Source organism: Gallinula chloropus (genome assembly GCF_964237585.1).
Source record: "Gallinula chloropus genome assembly, chromosome: 33".
In the NCBI taxonomy this organism is placed as follows: domain Eukaryota; kingdom Metazoa; phylum Chordata; class Aves; order Gruiformes; family Rallidae; genus Gallinula; species Gallinula chloropus.
In genome coordinates this window covers 537501-545000 of record NC_140118.1, presented here as the reverse complement: position 1 = coordinate 545000, position 7500 = coordinate 537501, and positions in this window count along the sequence as shown.

Genomic DNA, 7500 nt, shown 5'->3' with positions numbered 1-7500 from the left:
AGGCAACACCTCGCAACGACGGGAAGCGAAGCGGAAAGGAGACCTACCCGGCCCGAGCACCGGACAACCACCCACGCGCCTCCCCCGTTACGGGGAGAACACGGGCAGAGCCGGCCCGCCGAGGGCCCTCTCCGACGCGACCCGAAAGGCCTCATCGATCAGCAGACAAGACAAGCTACGGAAGGTAGCGGGGGGCCCCGCGGCCACGGTCCTGGGACAGCAACTGCCACGCGTGCTCTACGCGCCGCGCCCTTCCCGGGAGACAGGGGCGGACAGCGGTGACACGGGGCTCTGCGCGCGAGCGGCCGCATCGGCAGGGAAACGGCAACGCCAGCCTCGGCAGCGGCAGAGCCGGCACACGCTGGGAAGCCTCCCTCACCGACGCGCCCTCGGCGCCGCATCGATCCAACTCGGGGAAAAAAAAAAAGCAGCGGCCGGAGCGGGGAAGCGGCGGGTACCGCGAGCCAACCGCTGCCGACCATCTCTCTCCCCCCCGTCGGGAGATCCACGGGACCACGGAAGAAAAGCCTAGCGGCAGGCGCCAGGCGGCACGGCACCCCCGGTCCCCGAGGCCGTCGGTCGAGCGCCGGCGACCGCCGCCGGCCACCGATCCGCGCTCCCCTCACAGCCCGCGAGGAACAAAAAAAGCCGGCAGACGCTGAGCAAAGGCGACCCAAGAGCCGTCTCGCTCTCAAAAGCTGCCAGAAACACCGCTCTGTCCCGTTTAAGGCCGGAGACGGCACGCCAATGACCGGCGGGAAATGAAGAAAAAATTTTTACTGAAGGAAAAATTTTACTGGAGAAAAAACTTTACGAACAAAAAATTTTACTGAAGGAAAAATTTTGCCGAGGAAAAAACTTTTGCTGAAAAAAAAATTTACTGGAGGAAAAACTTTTACGGAAAAAAAAATTTTGGAAGAAAAAAACCAGCCAAACGAAAAGCCACTTTTTTCACCGGGACCTCGGGACGCGGCGGCCACCCTCGCCCGATCGGATCCCCGCGCTCTCCGCGGCCGGAGGGTGAAGGCACGGCAGGCTCCCTTCGTGTGTTCCGGCCAACCCCCCGGGCTTCCAGCGCTCTCTCGTGACGGCCTCCCCACCGCCGGCCAACCGCGGCCTTCGCCCTGCGCCCGCCACTACCCATCCGCACACGCTTTCACAGCCCACCGGTAGGCAACGGCTGCCGCACTCTGCCCTCGGCCACGGCTCCCTACGAATCCCGACTCACCGGGGATGCCCCACGGAGGCTCGGATCAGCATGAGCCAACCGGGGGCGCGCGACGCCGTGCCGACAAGCAGGAGCGGTGCCGAACCACCGTGGGTACCCCGCCGAGAAGGACGCCCTGTCTGCGGCAGACTAGCGCGGGTAGTGGCCGGTCGCTGCTGTGTGGTTGCCCTCGAGGCGAGTCACCGCTCGCACCCATAATACGGAGATAGACGCCTCCTCCCCCGAAAAGCTCCAAGAGATTTCCATCTCAACGACGGCAAGGGGCGCCAGTCAACGCCCGGGTTTACCATGATGCAACTGGAGGTAACGAAAATAAGCGACCCCTTACGGCCGCTGCCGAGGGCCTGGTAGACCTGACGGCCGCTGCCGAGGGCGTGGTAGACCTGACGGCCGCTGCCGAGGCCGTGGTAGACCTGACGGCCGCTGCCGAGGTCCTGGTAGACCTGACGGCCGCTGCCGAGGGCGTGGTAGACCTGACGGCCGCTGCCGAGGGCGCGGTAGACCTGACGGCCTCTGCCGAGGGCGTGGTAGACCTGACGGACGCTGCCGAGGGCGCGGTAGACCTGACGGCCGCTGCCGAGGGCGAGGTAGACCTGACGGCCGCTGCCGAGGGCGTGGTAGACCTGACGGCCGCTGCCGAGGCCGTGGTAGACCTGACGGCCGCTGCCGAGGTCCTGGTAGACCTGACGGCCGCTGCCGAGGGCGTGGTAGACCTGACGGCCGCTGCCGAGGGCGCGGTAGACCTGACGGCCTCTGCCGAGGGCGTGGTAGACCTGACGGACGCTGCCGAGGGCGCGGTAGACCTGACGGCCGCTGCCGAGGGCGAGGTAGACCTGACGGCCGCTGCCGAGGGCGTGGTAGACCTGACGGCCGCTGCCGAGGGCCTGGTAGACCTGACGGCCGCTGCCGAGGGCGTGGTAGACCTGACGGCCGCTGCCGAGGGCGTGGTAGACCTGACAGCCTCTGCCGAGGGCGTGGTAGACCTGACGGCCGCTGCCGAGGCCGTGGTAGACCTGAGGTCTGCTGCCAAAAGCCTGGTAGACCTGACGGCCGCTGCCGAGGGCGTGGTAGACCTGACGGCCTCTGCCGAGGGCCTGGTAGACCTGACGGCCGCTGCCGAGGGCGTGGTAGACCTGACGGCCGCTGCCGAGGGCGTGGTAGACCTGACGGCCTCTGCCGAGGGCGTGGTAGACCTGACGGCCGCTGCCGAGGGCGTGGTAGACCTGACGGCCGCTGCCGAGGGCGCGGTAGACCTGACGGCCTCTGCCGAGGGCGTGGTAGACCTGACGGCCGCTGCCGAGGGCGTGGTAGACCTGACGGCCGCTGCCGAGGGCGTGGTAGACCTGACAGCCTCTGCCGAGGGCGTGGTAGACCTGACGGCCGATGCCGAGAGTGCGGTAGACCTGAGGTCTGCTGCCAAAAGCCTGGTAGACCTGAGGTCCCTTGCCGGGGGCCTGGTAGACCTGACGGACTGTGTCGGAGCACCTGGGTAAGGCGCCGGGCCCCCCCCGCGCGGTGCCAGGACGACGTGGTGACCGGCCGCGATACTCTCTCCCCCAACACCCCGTTGTTTTCATCCACCACGTTCCCTGAACGTGAGCAAATCTGGTCCAAGGTCCACCCTGTCCAGCTGTTCGATAGGCCGAACACACATACACAGGCCCTCCCCCCACACAAGACCACCACTCCCAGGTATCCACACGAGCTGCACCGGAGTACTTTTGGGGTGCACAGGCCTTTTCAGAGCAGGAGCACAGCAGTCTCAGGAGAGGCCTAACTGAGTAGAAGCCTTTTCCCAGGCCCCAGTTTAAAAAGTCTTATGACAAAGGAAAAAAAAAACCACAAACTTCCAAGTAAACTCCTGGGGCTGAAATCTGTTTGTAGGCCGAACAGGCACACACAGCCCCCCCCACAAACACAACCCCCCCACTCCCAGGCTGCCCGACTAGCTACTGTGGTGCACTTTTGGGGTGCAGAGGCCTTTTCAGCTGCAGGAGCAGAGCTGGCTGAGCAGAGGCCTAACTGAGTAGAAGCCTTTTCACAGGCCCCAGTTTAAAAAGTCTTATGACAAAGGAAAAAAAAAACCCACAAACTTCCAAGTAAACTCCTGGGGCTGAAATCTGTTTGTAGGCCGAACAGGCACACACAGCCCCCCCCACAAACACAACACCCCCACTCCCAGGCTGCCCGACGAGCTACTGTGTTGCACTTTTGGGGTGCAGAGGCCTTTTCAGCTGCAGGAGCAGAGCAGCCTGAGCAGAGGCATAAAGGAGTAGGAGCCTTCCCTGGGCCCCAGTTTAAAAAGTCTTATGACAAAGGAAAAAAAAACCCACAAACTTCCAAGTAAACTCCCGGGGCTGAAATCTGTTTGTAGGCCGAACAGGCACACACAGCCCCCCCACAAACACAACCCCCCCACTCCCAGGCTGCCCCACGAGCTACTGTGGTGCACTTTTGGGGTGCAGAGGCCTCTGCAGCTGCAGGAGCAGAGCAGCCTGAGCAGAGGCCTAACTGAGTAGAAGCCTTTTCCCAGGCCCCAGTTCAAAAGTCCTGAAGAAAAAAAAAAAAAAACCCAAACTTCCTAGTAAACTCCCGGGGCTGTTTGTAGGCCAAACAGGCACACACACACAGGCCCTCCCCCCACACAAGACCACCACTCCCAGGTATCCACACGAGCTGCTCCGGAGCACTTTTCGGGTGCAGAGGCCTTTTCAGCTGCAGGAGCAGAGCAGCCTGAGCAGAGGCCTAAAGGAGTTGGAGCCTTCCCTGGGCCCCAGTTTAAAAAGTCTTATGACAAAGGAAAAAAACCCCACAAACTTCCAAGTAAACTCCCGGGGCTGAAATCTGTTTGTAGGCCGAACAGGCACACACAGCCCCCCCACAAACACAACCCACCCACTCCCAGGCTGCCCCACGAGCCTCTGTGGTGCACTTTTGGGATGCAGAGGCCTCTGCAGCTGCAGGAGCAGAGCTGGCTGAGCAGAGGCCTAACTGAGTAGAAGCCTTTTCCCAGGCCCCAGTTTAAAAAGTCTTATGACAAAGGAAAAATAACCCCAAACTTCCTAGTAAACTCCCGCGGCTGAAAGCTTGTCGGTACGCCAAACAGGCACACACAGCCCGCCCCCCCCCCCCCCCACCAAACACAACCCACCCCCCACTCCCAGGCTGCCCGACTAGCTACTGTGGTGCACTTTTGGGGTGCAGAGGCCTTTTCAGCTGCAGGAGCAGAGCTGGCTGAGCAGAGGCCTAACTGAGTAGAAGCCTTTTCCCAGGCCCCAGTTTAAAAAGTCCTGAAGAAAAAAAAAAATAATCCAAACTTCCTAGTAAACTCCCGGGGCTGAAAGCTGGTCGGTAGGCCGAACAGGCACACACAGCCCCCCCACAAACACAACCCCCCCACTCCCAGGCTGCCCGACTAGCTACTGTGTTGCAATTTTGGGGTGCAGAGGCCTTTTCAGCTGCAGGAGCAGAGCTGTCTGAGCAGAGGCCTAACTGAGTAGAAGCCTTTTCACAGGCCCCAGTTTAAAAAGTCTTATGACAAAGGAAAAAAAAAACCACAAACTTCCAAGTAAACTCCCGGGGCTGAAATCTGTTTGTAGGCCGAACAGGCACACACAGCCCCCCCCACAAACACTACCCCCCCACTCCCAGGCTGCCCCACGAGCTACTGTGGTGCACTTTTGGGGTGCAGAGGCCTTTTCAGCTGCAGGAGCAGAGCAGCCTGAGCAGAGGCATAAAGGAGTAGGAGCCTTCCCTGGGCCCCAGTTTAAAAAGTCTTATGACAAAGGAAAAAAAAAAACCCCAAAACTTCCTAGTAAACTCCCAGGGCTGAAAGCTGGTCGGTAGGCCGAACAGGCACACACAGCCCCCCCACAAACACAACCCCCCCACTCCCAGGCAGCCGCACGAGCTACTGTGTTGCACTTTTGGGGTGCAGAAGCCTCTGCAGCTGCAGGAGCAGAGCTGGCTGAGCAGAGGCCTAACTGAGTAGAAGCCTTTTCCCAGGCCCCTGTTTAAAAAGTCCTGAAGAAAAAAAAAAAAAAACAACCCAAACTTCCAAGTAAACTCCCGGGGCTGAAATCTGTTTGTAGGCCGAACAGGCACACACAGCCCCCCCACAAACACAACCCCCCCACTCCCAGGCTGCCCCACGAGCTACTGTGGTGCACTTTTGGGGTGCAGAGGCCTCTGCAGCTGCAGGAGCAGAGCTGGCTGAGCAGAGGCCTAACTGAGTAGAAGCCTTTTCACAGGCCCCAGTTTAAAAAGTCTTATGACAAAGGAAAAAAAACCCACAAACTTCCAAGTAAACTCCCGGGGCTGAAATCTGTTTGTAGGCCGAACAGGCACACACAGCCCCCCCCCCAAACACAACCCCCCCACTCCCAGGCTGCCCGACTAGCTACTGTGTTGCACTTTTGGGGTGCAGAGGCCTCTGCAGCTGCAGGAGCAGAGCTGGCTGAGCAGAGGCCTAACTGAGTAGAAGCCTTTTCCCAGGCCCCAGTTTAAAAAGTCTTTCGACAGAGAAAAAAACCCCGCAAACTTCCTAGTAAGCTCCTGTTGCTGAAAGCTGGTCGGTAGGCCGAACACACGTAGACACAGGCCCTCCCCCCACACAAGACCCCCACTCCCAGGTATCCACACGAGTTGCTCCGGAGCACTTTTGGGGTGCAGAGGCCTTTTCAGCTGCAGGAGCAGAGCAGCCTGAGCAGAGGCCTAACTGAGTAGAAGCCTTTTCCCAGGCCCCAGTTTAAAAAGTCTTATGACAAAGGAAAAAAAACCCACAAACTTCCTAGTAAACTCCCGGGGCTGAAATCTGTTTGTAGGCCGAACAGGCACACACAGCCCCCCCACAAACACAACCCCCCCACTCCCAGGCTGCCCCACGAGCTACTGTGTTGCACCTTTGGGGTGCAGAGGCCTTTTCAGCTGCAGGAGCAGAGCTGGCTGAGCAGAGGCCTAACTGAGTAGAAGCCTTTTCCCAGGCCCCAGTTTAAAAAGTCCTGAAGAAAAAAAAAAAAAAAATCAAAACTTCCTAGTAAACTCCCGGGGCTGAAAGCTGGTCGGTAGGCCGAACAGGCACACACAGCCCCCCCACAAACACAACCCACCCACTCCCAGGCTGCCGCACGAGCTACAGTGGTGCACTTTTGGGATGCAGAGGCCTCTGCAGCTGCAGGAGCAGAGCTGCCTGAGCAGAGGCCTAACTGAGTAGAAGCCTTTTCCCAGGCCCCAGTTTAAAAGGTCCTGAAAAAAAAAAAAAAAATGGAAACTTCCTAGTAACCTCCCGGGGCTGAAATCTGTTTGTAGGCCGAACAGGCACACACAGCCCCTCCACAAACACAACCCCCCCACTCCCAGGCTGCCCGACTAGCTACTGTGTTGCACTTTTGGGGTGCAGAGGCATTTTCAGCTGCAGGAGCAGAGCAGTCTCAGGAGAGGCCTAACTGAGTAGAAGCCTTTTCACAGGCCCCAGTTTAAAAAGTCTTATGACAAAGGAAAAAAAACCCCACAAACTTCCAAGTAAACTCCTGGGGCTGAAAGCTGGTCAGTAGGCCGAACAGGCACACACAGCCCCCCCACAAACACAACCCCCCCACTCCCAGGCTGCCCGACTAGCTACTGTGTTGCACTTTTGGGGTGCAGAGGCCTTTTCAGCTGCAGGAGCAGAGCTGGCTGAGCAGAGGCCTAACTGAGTAGAAGCCTTTTCAGGGGCCCCAGTTTAAAAAGTCTTATGACAAAGGAAAAAAAAACCACAAACTTCCAAGTAAACTCCCGGGGCTGAAATCTGTTTGTAGGCCGGACAGGCACACACAGCCTCTCCACAAACACAACCCCCCCACTCCCAGGCTGCCCCACGAGCTACTGTGTTGCACTTTTGGGGTGCAGAGGCCTCTGCAGCTGCAGGAGCAGAGCTGGCTGAGCAGAGGCCTAACTGAGTAGAAGCCTTTTCCCAGGCCCCAGTTTAAAAGGTCCTGAAAAAAAAAAAAAAAATGGAAACTTCCTAGTAAACTCCCGGGGCTGAAATCTGTTTGTAGGCCGAACAGGCACACACACACAGGCCCTCCCCCCACACAAGACCCCCACTCCCAGGTATCCACACCAGCTGCTCCGGAGCACTTTTGGGGTGCAGAGGCCTTTTCAGCTGCAGGAGCAGAGCAGCCTGAGCAGAGGCCTAACTGAGTAGAAGCCTTTCCCCGGGCCCCAATTTTAAAAAGTCTTACGACAAAGAATAAAACCCCCCAAAACTTCCTCACAAGCTCCCGGGGCTGAAA